A 15,432-nucleotide genomic window follows, 5' to 3' on the forward strand; every position below is an offset into this window, starting at 1 on the left:
CTGTGCTCTGTTGTGTTAGAACTGTTCTTTCCAGCGTGCATTCCTGCCAATCGCCATCTTAGATGTCCTTCAAGGTCATGACCAAATTCCACCTTCCACAAGAACAATCTCCTGGTCATCTACGTCAAACCTCTTCTCTCCCTCCTCCTGGGCTTCTTTAACAGTCCACTCGATAGAAAGGTAAACACAAATAAAGAATGCGAAGAAAATGAAGATTGTGAAAATGCCGACCTAATCTCTCCCTCAAAATGTAGGTCCCAGGGGAACAAGAACAATATCTCTCCATTATTTGCCCCACCACCTTCACACTGTCTAGCACAATATTTGAATAACTGATCAAAAAAGATTGCAAGAAATGGAATATAGGGAATGGTGTGAGTTCTGAAGAAAACTGGGGCAGATGGAAGAGCAGGAAGAAGTGCGAGCAGGAAGAAGTGCGAGCAGGAAGAAGAAGTGCGAGCAGGAAGAAGAAGTGCGAGCAGGAAGAAGAAGTGCGAGCAGGAAGAAGTGCGAGCAGGAAGAAGTGCGAGCAGGAAGAAGTGAGAGCAGCCACCGCTCTGCTCTGGGATGGGAGTCACCTTTGCTCGCTCCAAGGTGTGAGATGAAGATGCCTCTCACACAAGAAGCAGGAGTTTGCTGCCAAAGGAAGCATGTGTTTTGCAAGAAGCAAAGACAGTTGGGTAAAATATTTCCTTCCATGGTGGGAACTGCGTGATGCAGCCAGCCTCCAAAACTCAATGGACCTGGGAGCTCCCAGGGCTACTAGAGAATTGGTAATGGCAAAAGATGAGCTTGTCTTCACCTTATCCTCCCAACCTTGCCCCTGGTCTGTGTTGTGTGTGTGTGTGTTTAGGGTGGGAAGGTTTGGCATATTAGACATTGAAGTTTTATATTAGCAAGAGAGTTTTTTTGTTTTGTTTCATTTTATTTTGTTGGACAGGGTTTGATCTTGCGGGTCATGGCTCTGAAGAACATGAAGGATCCAGAGTTAACAGAGTTGGTCCACACTTCAACAGGAAGAAAAACTGTCCTTGCTGAATTAAGTGGAACCCTGAAGGAGAGAGAAAAGGAAAGCAGGAGAAAGACCAAACGGGGAGTCTGGGCGCCTGTGCCAGGTAGGTGTCCTGTCCAGAGGAAACACTAGAGGATTCCCCCCTCCCAGAAAAAAATACCTGCACCACACTCTGGCCTCTGGGTGTGTTCCAACTGGAATAAGGAAGAAGGGGCCTTTTGATGATGGACCAAGCCAGCCAATTGGGCCTCTGCAGCGATTACAGGGCAGGACCCAAGAGCCAGTTTGCAGCATTTGAACGCTCAAAGCCAGGCTTCTCCCAAAACCGGAGTGTGCTTTCATCATTGGGTAGCGTTCTAGATGCTCTCTGACAGTTTGGAAGGAAGAAATGGGTGAGGGGTTAGGTTGGAATCCCACTGAGACCTTCCAAAGGAAGAAAATGAAGGAGGTGACTGCAAGGTCAGAGCTGGGTGGCTTGAAGCCCAGAGGAGCATCCTTGGGGAAGGCAGAGGAAAGTACCCCTCAGTGTGAGGCAGCCCTGGAGAGGAAGTGGCCAGGGAAAACACAGCAGTGTAGCCAGAGAGAGGACCCAGGGGTGACAAGCAGGGAGGCAGACACTGGGCAGAAACCCTGGGTCACCATCCTACAAGGCCACCAGCTCCGCCTAGCGCTTTGTTCATATCTGCGAAGATGCACAAAGCTCTTTCTTCCTTGTGTCTCCATCCATTTTACACTAACTCTCTTGTAAGTCAGTTGCTTGGTTCTATTTACCTAGCTTTTCCAGTCAAATGATCAATCTATACCTCTAGGAGCTTTGGGAATATGAAGAAGAAAAAAATGCTTTGAGTGGAAACTCAAAAGGGTTACTTGGAAGTCTTCCCATTGAGAGATCCTGAACAGACATAGATAATGACACAAATTGCTGGAATTACTCTCCCACAGTTGTTGGAGTTGTTTAGCATAGACTTGTGTTAGATTATATCAGATGTGTTTCTTTTTCGTCTTTAGGAATGAAATGACAAATTCTTCCCAGGTGGCAGCAAGAAAATTAAAAGCACAGCCCATCTGCACTTTTGCCTCAAATGGAAAAAAAAAAAAAAAAGACAAAAAATCTCATTTCAAATGAATCTCTGCCATAAACTTAAGCACAGCAACAGATGTGAGAAAGTCCTGGGAGACAAAACACAACACACTCAATCCCCAATAAAAAATAATCAATACTGGCTAAAGTGCTAAAAAACACAAGTGCTTCCAGAATGCTTCAGGGTATGCCACGAATCCTACCTGGAGGACAGCTGCTGTTGACAATGCAGCCTGCCAGGGGAAGATTACCTGGAGGAAGTTCTTACATTTCCTCTGCAGAACCGTGGGAGAATATCTGAGGACGGCAGGGGGAATGGCACAGCATGTGGTAGAGAGGAGGAAAAACAATCAAAATGGATGCATGAGCATATACATCATAATCACTGACGAATGATTCCTGGCATGCATGAGACCAGACACTCAGCAGGGTTTTTTGGGGTTTTCTGTTTTTGTCTTATTTTGTTTTGTTTTCTTTGTGAGACAGTGTCTTGCTCAGTCACCCAGGCTGGAGTGCAGTGGCGCGATCTCGGCTCACTGCAACCTCTGTCTCCCAGGTTCAAGTGATTCTCCTGCCTCAGCCTCCCGAGTAGCTGGGATTACAGGTGCCCATCACCACACCTGGCTAATTTTTGTATTTTTAGTAGAAACAGCGTTTCACCATGTTGGCCAGGCTGGTCTCAAACTCCTGACCTCAAGTTACCTGCCTGCCTTGGCCTCCCGAAGTGCTGGGATTATAGGCGTGAGCTGCTACACTCAGCTACATTCACCAGTTTTTAAATGTCCTAATGCCAAGGATTATATGTAATTCGCTGGTATTACTTAATAGAAACACCACCAGACGTATTCTGGAAAGGTGAGCTGATGTTCCGTGATGGCAGAAAAGCCAAGACAAATGTGGAAGCCAAGGAAGAGCCAAGAAAAGAAAAAGCCAGTTGCCTTCATGCTGGGATGGTTTTGTGTACTGTGACTGTATTGTCATCATCACCGTAGAGCGTTCAACAAGGATCTGAAATGGGTCCCAAGGCATCTCCGTGATTTGTTGTGTCAACATAGCACTCATACCCTGCTGCAGCTGACTCTCAATCAAATCCAATTACAAAAGGTAGATGGTAGTTATCAAGGTGGGTTAAATGAATTTTTACCCATGTGCAAGTCTGCGTGGATGCACATGCAGAGACACGCACTCAGTACCCTATGCCAAACAGAGTTCCATCCCTGCAGCACAGGCTCACCCAAGCCCTGGCCTTCCCCTCAATGACCTCATCCCCACTCCAGAGCCAGCCCTCGGTGTTACTGCCCGTGGGTCTTTCTGACTCTGCCTCTCTGGGAAGTCACCAGAAAATCCTAAGTGGTTGATATGGCTTTAGATCCTCTTTGATAGGGGCTGGGCTAACTCAACAATTGTTATCCACACCCAGTGAGGTGCCTATGGCCCAAAAGCCTTGTGGTTTCCAGGAAAATGTTTCTTGGATGATTCTCCTCAATGTTTAGTCTCTTTTTAAAAAACAAATCACTAGTTTTTTAAATTGACAAAAAGTATATGTATCTATGGTGTATAACCTGATGTTTTAAAATATATATACATGTGAATGGCTAGATCGGACTAATTAACTTATGTATTACCTCACATACTTCTCATTATCATTTTTGTGACGAGAACACCTAAAATCTGCTCTTTTAACAATTTTCAAGTATACAATACATTGTTATTAATGATAGCTACCAGTTATACGATAGATCTCTTGAATTTCTTAGTCTCTTGATTGGATTTAAATAGCCTCTCTGTACATGCCTCAGCTATAGATGTAACCAAATAAACAGAGAGGTTTTGAAGATACATACACATTCTTTGGTGGGATTTTTCTTTTTACAGCTTTGTTCCACATCCAACAATAAGTGGGACATTTAAAATTTCTGGTTTTGATGGCTGAAAATGATCAATCTTGGGTTTTTTCAGTATGATAAAGCTTGTCAAAAATGTTAATTCCTGGAGCATCTTGTAGTGACAGAAAGTGCCAGAAGGGCTCCCAAAAACACCACAAGAAAGGGGATACATCAAAGAGACATGGGATCCCACTGAAAGATTTCCCAGTGGACAAAGCTGAAACAATTTGATTAACAGAGTAGTATTGGAGTATAACTTGATATTCTTGAGTCCATACTGACATAAATAAATGATCAAATAAATAAACAAGTGGGGGAGAACAGACAAATCTCTAGACAAAAGAATTCCATCATCTATGCAGCTACTCCCCCTCAGGGAGGTGGAGTACAACTCCCACTCCTTAAGTGCGGGCTACCCACAGTGACTCCCTTCCAAAAAGTAAAGTATGAAAAGGTGGAAAAAAGAATCACTTTACAGTAGAAAAACCTGTCAAGACTATCTCAGCCAGGTCATCCAGGTGAACATCAACTGTGAGTTGTGTTGATGGTACCACTGATGTAACATGACGAGAAGGGAACTTTACCTCTGTGATCTTTCTTCCAGAAACCCATAACCTCAGCTGAACCCTGAGAAAAATATCAAACAATTCAACTAAGGAACATTCTACAACATACTCTCCAGGACCCTTCAAAACTATCAAAGGTCACTGAAAAAAAAGAAAGGCTGAGAAACTGTCTCAGCCAAAAGGAGCCTATGGAGACATAACAATTAAATGTAACGTGGCATCCCGGATGGAATCTTGCAGAAAAAGGACATCAGGTCATAGAGTATGGACTTTAGTTAATCATGAGATTGTGACAAATGCACCTAATGTACATTCGTACATTCAGATTTGCAAAAAAAATTTTTAAATGAGTACAAAGCATTCCCATATACCTCACACCCAGTTTTCCTTATTAATATCTTACATTGGGATACAGATAGTGTACATTTGCAATGTGGTGCTGAAGTATTACTTGGTATTCATGAGTCCATACTGACATAAATAAATGACCAAATAAAGAAACAAGTGGGGGAGATGTAGATTATCTGTATCCTAATGTAAGATATTATTTGTACATTACAAAGGTACATTATCTGTATCCTTCATTAGGATTTACATTGTACATTACATTAGGATACAGATAATGTATGTTGTACAAATGTACATTGTATATTACTTACAGTGCACATTTGTACAAATGTACATTATCTGTATCCTAATGTAAGATACTAATAAGGAAAACTGGGTATGAGGTATATGGGAACTCTTGGTACTATTTTTACTTTTTTGCAAATCTGAAACTATTCTAAAATGTAAAGTTTATTTGAAGAAATTTGGATTCCTGAGTGCCCCATCCCCAGAGGCTGTGCTTCAGCATCTCTGATCTAAGACTCGTCAGCTGGTAGGGGAGTAAGCTAACCAGGTGATTCTGTTGCAGGTTGCGTCTGCAGTCTTCTAAAAAGCTACAATCCAGGATCTATTTGTTTAAATACAAAAGCAACTGGCCACTGAAATGTCTACCTCCTCTACGCTTGAGTGCCAGCACCTCCAGAGACGAAAATGACTGCCTGCTACTTGCCTGGCCCAAGGGTACCATTCCCAGTGTTGGACTGCTCCAGAAACATTGTCATATTATGCCATGGCCAGTCACCAAAGGCCACATTTCCACAGGTTTTGACAACCCTCAAGTACAATCACATTCACAAAAATAAGCTTTTAAAGCAGTGATGATGTAACAAACAGTCCTATGGCCTCTAGCTCTGTGAGCTAGTGAAGTAAAGAAAATGAAAAGAGGATAAAAGATAGTGCTTCTAGCAGCCCTGAAACTGAACAGATTAGTGCAGAGACCAAAGCTACTCATTCACCATGAAGAGCACAGGCGGGAGGCACCATGCACGTCTTCAAGGTTCCATCCAACTGTGCTTGGTTGTGCATGGTCTAATGGTATTCTCCAAAACCCTCAGATATTTATATATGGTCAATTAAAGCATAATTTTAGCTAAGGAAATGCTCTTCAATATTAAACAGGAGACTTGTGGGATTATTAAAATAGTTTGGTTGGAGAAGGTAAACCTATATGGCCATTACAAATCTTAATCATATCATTAGAATAGGTTGCTATCAACTAGTATAAAACAGTTGGATTGTGTCTCTGTTATTTTCTCCATGGGTATTTAATCCCTTGATCCCTTCACTTAGGCGACCTGATTTTTGGCAGGCATGTTATTCATTTCCCATGAATATGACGTTTTTATAGTGACAAGATGGTCAGTTACTCCCAGATAGTATCATTTGTCTTAATTTGCAGACTTCCCTGAGGCATCAGGAAAAACATAACTGATGGTGTGTGTGTGCGTGTGCGTGTGCGTGTGTGTTTTCACATTGGCCACCCATACCATGGCGCAGCATGGGAGCCAGACAAATGAGTTCAGGCTGTGTACCAGGCAACAGTCTCCACCAACAATGTTTTCATTACTAATTCTTTCTTGCTTCCAGGATGAAATTGTAACACTCTCTGTTTTTAACCAAAATACAATGAATTCTCAGCTTGACCAACCTCAGAGGGAGACTTACTGCAATTTTCGACAGGCTTGCACTCTTTCAGAGAGCTCATGAGCAGGTTTGCTTTTGGAAAACAGCCTAGGGTTGGAGATTTTTGGTCTGAAGTAGGGAAACGTAGAAAAAAATTCATTGAAGAACTTTAGCCCAAATCCATGTTGCCAACCTCAAATGATTAGTTTCCATATAGAAAACAAAAATAAAGATGAGGACAAGATAAAGTTTATTCCTCAGACTGCTCTGCTACATGAATCATCCAAACCCAGTAACCAGGATATTTCCGTCCGCAATACCTCAAAACAGACTCAAATGGCATTGAAATAAATTGTTTCCCCGTTTTTAATGGCACGAAGTTCATTTGAGTTAAGCAAATGACATCATACAGGGGGAAAACTGTAACCTTTAGTTACCTACAACCATAGTGGACACTCTGAAATATGATACTTGAACTTATAATACCTGTTAAACCACAACAGATTCTGCAAATGTCAGTGTTGGGTTGTTAGTGAAGCAACTGATCAGAATCCCAAATCCTGTCCCAGAATCCCAAGCCAGAATAATTTGTTACGGAAGCAAATTATTCCTGATATTTTTAAAATAATTCTAAGTAGGGTCACTAATTAATCCTCACCATGCAGTGCTCAGTCCTGATAAATATAAACATTTGCCTCTTAGCAGGCATGATGAAGGGGACTCCAGGAAAGCTAACTTGCTTGTGGAGCAAATCAGAGGAGAACCCGCATTTCAAATGGAAAGTTCATCTCCTAATTCTGAGCTCAAGTCATTTTTCTCTGCATTGCTGAGAAACTGGCACCGAGATAAGAAAGAGGCAAACTGAAATCATTACATGAATACTTCTTGGTATTTGGGCTCTGATACCCAAGGCTGCCTTTTGGTTTCTAATTCTTTTTGAGATCTTTCTTTCCTGGAAATGGTAAATGCCCGTGTCCAGGAGGTATAAGGTGGGGCAACAAATACTGGGCCAACGGGAAAAGACCCAGTTGCTGCATCCTGTTTTCTGTTAGACCACAGTTTCAAGTTCCTTCAGGGTAATTGTTCAAGACTAATTTTCCACCCTTTGGTGTCTTGTCAAAGAACTTGTTAGGGTCAGCAACATCAAATGGATGTTCTGCAAACAATTTCAGAGTATGTGCCAGGCCCTGAGGATATAAAGACACATACAATACCTTCTCTTAGGGTCCAGTACAGGAAGATGTAAGAAAGCCTGACCTCTCCTCCTGGAATTCTGTGCCTGGACTTTTTCATCACTCACCACTTGGTTGGAGAACTGCCTACTGTTGAAATGACCACCTCCTACCTTTAGGGATTCTCTAGAGCAGCCCTGCCCAATAGAAGTATAACACAGACCACAAATGATTTAAATTTTCTAGTAGTCACATTAAAAACAAAAGTTCAAAAAACATGTGAAATAAATGTTAATAGTATATTTCACTTAAACCAACATATCCAAAGTAATGTCATTTCCACATGTAATCAACACGAATCAATTATTAAATTAATGAGATATTTTCCTTTTCACACTAAATCTTTGTGAAATCTGGTGGCCACATGCAGCCGGCAGCTACCAAATTGAAGGGCACAACTCTAGACCCTAGACTGGCTTCTTTTTACACTGGTGAGCTCAAAGCCTCTGCTCAAATAAGAAGGTAACGTATTCCTATTGCTGCTGTAACAAATTCCACAAACTTAGTGCCTTACCATACACATTTTATTATCGTACAGTTCTGGAGTTCTATCTGACATAGGTCTCACTGGGCTAAAATGAAAGTGTCATCAGGACAATCTTTCCTTCTGGAGGCTCTGAGGAAGAATCTATGTCCTGCCTTTTCCAGCTTCTAGAAGCCATCTGTACTCATTGGCCCTTGACCCCCTTCCTCCTTCTTCAAAGTCAGCAACGATGCATCTCAGACTCTCCCTCTGATCGCATTGTCCTCTGACCATAGCTGGGAAAAGTTTGCTCAGTTTAAGGAGATTAGATTGGATCCACCTGGATAATCCAAGATAATCTCCCCATCTCAAGATCCCTCCTTTTATCCCATTTGCAAAGTCCCTTTTGCCATGTAAAGCAACACATGCGCAGTTTCCAGGGAAAGGGACCTGCACATATTTGGGAGATCATGAGTATGCCCACTACAAGTTTGGTTTTGTTTTCATTATAAAGACAAAATAATAAATATTTGAACTTGAGGACTTGGAGAATCTATCAGGTTACACTGGAAAAACATTGATTGCCTTTTTCCCTCAAGCTCATTCAGAAAGAACAAAAATTTCTTCCCTTGGATAAGAAAGACAATCACTTTCATGAAGTTCTACCCATATCCCAGGATACGAATTTTTTCCTCCCACGTGCCACTGACTCTTCATTAAAAATATTTTAATATCTTCTTGATGCCAGACATATACCAATCCTAAAAATTAACCACAACCAAATAGCAAGAGGAAGATTATGGCATAAGGTGATGGTTCTTTTCAAAGGTAAGAGGGTTTTTTTAAATTGCTATTGTTTTATTTTGAAATATTTTTTCATGTTGGATGCACACTAAGAGCATGACATCTTTCCCCAAATAATGTTACTAATGAGAGGAAATAACCTAGGAAGAACCCAAATAAGCAATAGCAATTTTTAAAACCTTTTATTTGTCAGAAAAATATCAGAGTCATTAACACATGGAGCCAGAGATCAAAACAGAAGCATAAGGCCAATAGATTAGAGACTTTCTTAGGGACATAATTTTTAAAGACTTAGAGATTGTGAAGTATGTTTATCTACATATATCAATGCATCTTTTGATGCTAGCTTATTACAAGTGTCCTGCCGATAATGCAAATTGTCTGTCACCTGGCTTATGGCTTTAGCCCCTTTTGGAGGATAATCATAAAACCAAAAACCGTTGGGGAAGGAAGGAATCGTAGACTATGCAGTCCAGTCCACTCATTGTGCAGGTTTGGAAATGGGCCATCGGGGACGCCAAGTGACTTGCTCAAAGTCTTATAAGTAACCAGTGGCTCAGCCAAAGCCAGACCCTAGACTACAAACTGTCAGGACATTGCTTTTGAACTGTTGGGAAGGGGTGAAATTCTCCCTAGTTACTCATCCATCCATTCATCCATCCATCCAACCAGCATTTGCTGAGTGCCCACCACATGCAGACGCTGTTCCAGGGCTAGGGATGCAGCAGAGAACAAAACTGGGAGCCTTCTGCCCTTGGGGGTGAAGAGATAACAATTATATACTTATGCCAGGTGGTGAAAGGGCTAAGAAGGAACATAAAGCAACATAAGGGGTTCACCAGTGATGGAAGGTCGCTGCTGTTCACAGGTGGTCAGGGAATACCGTATGGATAAGGTGACATTTGAGCAGAGAGTAAATTTGGAGTAAAATTTAGAGTATGCTTAGAATAGAAGCTAATTCTAAACAGCACGGATATCATGAAATGTTAATAGAAAATTCCAAAAAGGATAGTGAGGATGTATATGAAGGGGAGGCCAGTGGGAATCAGTGAAATAAGGAAGGAGGTGATTTAAGCAGAGAAGGGACGCTGATGGTGGCAGTCCGCAGTCTGCTCACCTGAGCCTCCATGCACCTAAGCAGGTGTGACCTCCGAGGAACCCCCTGGAACTCACCTCTGCTGTCTGCCTGGCACAGGTCCAGGTGGCGTCTATGAGGACAGGCCCCAAGACCACAGGGGAGCAGTTTCAGCCTGAATCTGAGGACGCAACCTGGGCAGAAAAGGATTTCCTTTTCAGTAACCAAAGAACTAAGAAAAGCCTCCCGATTCTGAGTGAGGATGGAGGTGGATGAGCCAGCAAGAAAGGACCTCAAAGGTCAGACCAGATTAGGAGCCAGCCTATTTGAAACAAGGAATGCAAGCAGCTGAGAAACAGTTCAAATCGTCAAGCTATTGTGCCCAAGGAAGCTTTAGACAAAATGTAATTCAGGCTTTTTGTAAGCCATAGACTGTGCTGCTGTACCACCTTGAGGCTCCAAGTAACACTGCAGCTTTAAGAAAGCAGTTGGTCATCAATGCTGCTGGACTTCTGTGGTCTCTGCCAAAGCCTCCTTCTCACTGTGATAAAATTCTATGTACCCCTGGATTGGTGGCAAACACTGCCCTGTAGTGAACCCCACGGGAGAGGCTGCAGAGCTGTTTTCAGGACAGCAGTGCACTCAACGGCTGCCACTCAGCCCTGTGACGCTAAGACCAGCCCAGCCTGGCTGGGAGGTGCATGGGCACCACTGTCTAGGGCAAACTGCCAAGATGGCCATCTTAGCCTACCCCGAGCTCAAGCACCTCAGATCCTGTCCCTTCACACTCAATCACAAGGCAGCTTCTGAGGCCGCCAGACGTCCCTACTCATGGCTGAGGACCACAGTGGCCATTCGGCAGCTTTGCTTTCCTCTGCGTACCCTGGCCAATGGTGTCCTTCCCTGTGCCGGTATTTGCTCCTGCTAGAAACTCTGGCTTAAAGCCCCCTCCTCCATCTCTTCCCTCATCCCACCCCTGCACTCTCCTCCTCCAATCCAGTCCCTTGGCAGGACAACAGGCACTTCCTAGTTACAGCCTCGCGTTGGGATTTGGATAGCCAAGCCTCTGTGTCAGGAGACGGGGCAGGGTTCCAGACGTGGGAATAGGGGTGCAAGACCGAGGCAGAGATAAGACAGGCAACTGCAGCTTCTCTCTGCCTGCCTTGGTGGAGAGCAGTCTTCCCCTCACCCCAACCCACCCCAATTTTAAGAGGCGAAAAATAAAACCCAAGTAATGTGTGCTTTTCAGGAGGCATTTCGGGACACAGAAAAGTTTTCTGGCTTTTTTTTTTCTTTTTAATAAACTACTTTCACTTGTGCCTAAACATATTAACATACGTACTTTTTTTTTTTTGAGACAGTCTCTCTGTTGCTCAGGCTGGAGTGCAGTGGCATGATCTCGGCTCACTGCAACCTCTGCCTCCCGGGTTCAAGTGATTCTCATGCCTCTCAGCCTCCCGAATAGCTGGAACTACAGGCATGTGCCACCAAGCCCAGATAATTTTTATATATTTTTTTTTAGTACAGACAAGGTTTCACCATGTTGACCAGGCTGGTCTTGAACTCCTGGTCTCAAGTGATCCATCCATCTTTGGACCACTCAGCCTCCCAAAGTGCTGGGATTATAGGTGAGCCACCACACCCAGCCTAAACATTATTTATCTTCAAAGTTTTCTCTCATTTTTGCAAAAATTCCAGAAGCCGCCTTATTAATACACCCACAACGTCTTTGACCAAATCTTGTTGAATAATATATTTTAAATTAATTTTCCACCATGAAATACAATATACATTTAAAATAGTATATAAAGGATGTGTGCAATCAGAAGAAAGGTCATAAATTTAAAATCCAGGGGCACAGAACTCATAAATAGAATATTACTAGTACCTTAGAAGCCTGTGTCACAGCCTCCTCTCTTCCTCCACCTTTCAAGGTCACTGTCACTATCCGAAAATCACTATCCTGAATTTTATATACAATTTATTTCTACTCTTTTACCATAGAATTTTAGCTTGTTTATTGAATAGTCCAGAAAAATAGACAAATACATGTATAGCCCTCCCTAAAAAATTAAATATGTATTCTGTTTTTGCTTGGAAATTGTTAGGTATATTTGAATCTGTGGATTATCATCTTTCATTTCTGGAAATTTTCCAGCCATTGTCTTTTCAAATATTAGTTCTGCCCTGATTTCCTCCTTCTTCTCCTTCTATACTTTTTTTCTTTTTTCTTTTTTTTTTTTTTTTTTTGAGGCGGAGTCTTGCTCTGTCGCCCAGGCTGGAGTGCAGTGGCCGGATCTCAGCTCACTGCAAGCTCCGCCTCCCGGGTTCCCGCCATTCTCCTGCCTCAGCCTCCCAAGTAGCTGGGACTACAGGTGCTCGCCACCTCGCCCGGCTAGTTTTTTGTATTTTTAGTAGAGATGGGGTTTCACTGTGTTTGCCAGGATGGTCTCGATCTCCTGACCTTGTGATCCGCCCGTCTCGGCCTCCCAAAGTGTTGGGATTACAGGCTTGAGCCACCGCGCCCGGCCTCTCCTTCTATACTTTTTAGGTATGAGTTAAATCTCCTTTCCCTCAAGGTCACTTAAACGTTTTTTTCATATATTGCATTTTTGTCTTTCTGTGCCGCATTCTGGGTAAGTTTTTCTAATTCACTAATTCTCTCTCAGCTATGTCTAATCTGCTGGTAAACCCAATTGTTGAGTGTTTTATTTCAATTATCTTAGTTTTGATTTTTGAAAGTTTGGGCCAGGTGCAGTGGCTCACGCCTATAATCCCAGCACTTTGGGAGGTCAAGGCGGGGGGGATCACTTGAGGTCAGGAGTTCGAGACCAGCCTGACCAACATGTTGCAACCCCATCTCTACTAAAAATACAAAAATTAGCCGGGCATGATGGTGCACATCTGTAATCCCAGTTACTAGGGAGGCTGAGGCAGGAGAATCACTTGAACCCCAAGGCGGAGGTTGCAGTGAGACAAGATCAGGCTATTGCACTCCAGCCTGTATGACAAGAAGGAAAATCCATCTCAAAAAAAAAAAAAAAAAAAAAAAGGAGAGAGAGAGAGAGGTTATTGTTTAAATCAGTACACCTTCAGTAAGTAGATGACCCTCCATGATGTGGGTGAGCCTCATTCAATCAGTTGAAGGCTTTAAGGAAAACAGACTGAGGTCCTGCAAGGAAGATGAAATTCTACCTCCAGACTGTCTTCAGACTCAAGGTGCAACATCAGCTCTTCTCTGGGTCTCCAACTTTCCTGCCTGCCCTGCGGATTTTGAACTTGCCAGCCTTTGCAATTGCATGAGCTAATTCCTTAAATAAGTCAATCTCTCCCTCTCTCTATATACATATATCTATAAATCTATAGACAAAGATACACACACACACACACACAAAATATCCTATTGTTTCTTTTTCTCTGGAGAACCTGACTAATACATGCAGCTTCTCTCGCCCATGCCGTATCAGTCAACCAAACCTGAAGCTCAAGTTCATTGGACTCAGCAAATGTCTTCAAAGCCAAAGTTGGTTTTACCGCCTGCTTACAGTTGCATATTTCTACCTTCATTGGGTTTTTGGCCTGCATAAATCTTGCCTTCATGCCAGCCCAACAATACATTTAGGAATATTTTTTATATTTTATCCAAAATGTTTAATTGTTTCCCATGAGCGGGTTGGTCAGAGTGGCTCTTTCTGCCATATGAGTACAGATGAAGTCAGTAAACAAGCTGGTTTATTGCGCTTTTCCTTAACTTACCTTGCAAACCATTTAATCATGAAATGTGGCTCATCCCTTGGTGACTTCTATCATCTGGACATTGCTGAGCCATCTTCTTTTTGCAATATTCAACTTACTGCATCAAATAAATAATAATAGTAATGATTATAACTATATAAATCTGATTCAAAATCACCAAGAAGCAAGGTAAATCCTTGCTAAAGTCCTCTGATGGCTATGGAGTACGGCGTTACATCACATCACAGTAACGAACATCTTCTAACATTTCACATTCTCTCCCATCACCCCTGGATGGAGGACTGTTTGCTCCCCAACACCTGCCATCTCTCCTTCCTCTCATGTTATCACCCTGCTTTCTCTCGTCTCTTGGAGAGAGGAGGCGAGATGGAGAAGAAGAGATAGGTAATACTCAGAGATCACTGGAAGGTGTTACACCTGAAGGCCAGGATAATGTAGGTAGAACACCTGGAAGAGGTGCTGGGGCAAGATGAGCTTGATTTTAGACACACTGGACTCTAAAGACAGAAGGCAAAGGGAAAATACTACCCAACAACTGAAAAAAGGGACCAAGAGCTTGAAAAGGACATTTGCTCTTTCTGTAACTTTTTCTTCAGGCCATGTTTTGAGAGACATGGAAACCATGCATGAAATGGCCTCTATTGATTTCAGCTCTGACAGGCAGCAAACGAATTAAGGCAAAGAAAGAAGAAAACCACATAGTTAAGCTGAGATAATAAAAACTTGTGCCTGGTTTCTGGCAGACACCCAGAGATCCTTTTTACATGTTGTCCTTCTCAAAATTTATCTACTTAAAATCCTTACTTTGTAAAGATTGTCAGCTGTATCAATCTGAAGCTCAAAGCAACACCACATAAGAAGACAAACAGAATCCAACTATGTAACAGTCAGAACAAAGAGCCCCAGCCAAGATATTTCCAGCCATGACAATGGCCAGATTCATCAATTGCCAAACTTGAAAAGGCCAAAGGTCAGTGTGGGGGTCTTAAAATGTTTTTGACAAATATTTATGAAATAAGAGAAATTTCACTTGTTTAAAATACATATGTGGGAGTAAAAACCAGGAAAGAAATATACTATTACATAAAAATTATTTATCTTTGTGATATGGTTTGGCTGTGTCCCCACCTAAATCTCATCTTGAATTCTAGTTCCCATAATCCCCACGTGTCATGGGAGGGACCTGGGGGGAGGTAATTGAATCATGGGGGTGGTTGCCCTCATGCTGTTCTCGTGATAGTGAGTTCCCACAGGATCTGATGGTTTTATAAGGGGCTTTTCCTCTACTTCGCTCTGCACGTCTCCTTGAGGCCACCATGAGAAGAAGGACGTATTTGCTTCCCCTCCCACCATGATTTTAAGTTTCCTGAGGCCTCCCCAGCCATGCTGAGCTGTGAGTCAATTAAACGTCTTTCCTTCATAAATTACCCAGTCTCGGGTATGTCTTTATTAGCAGTGTTAGAACAGACTAGTACACTGTGTGTTATTACAAGTGATTTTAATTGTCATCTTTTTCTATTTCTGTTTCTAAACATGGTGATAGCCTG

The sequence above is a fragment of the Rhinopithecus roxellana genome, chromosome 18, assembly GCF_007565055.1.
Source record: "Rhinopithecus roxellana isolate Shanxi Qingling chromosome 18, ASM756505v1, whole genome shotgun sequence".
NCBI classification, from domain to species: domain Eukaryota; kingdom Metazoa; phylum Chordata; class Mammalia; order Primates; family Cercopithecidae; genus Rhinopithecus; species Rhinopithecus roxellana.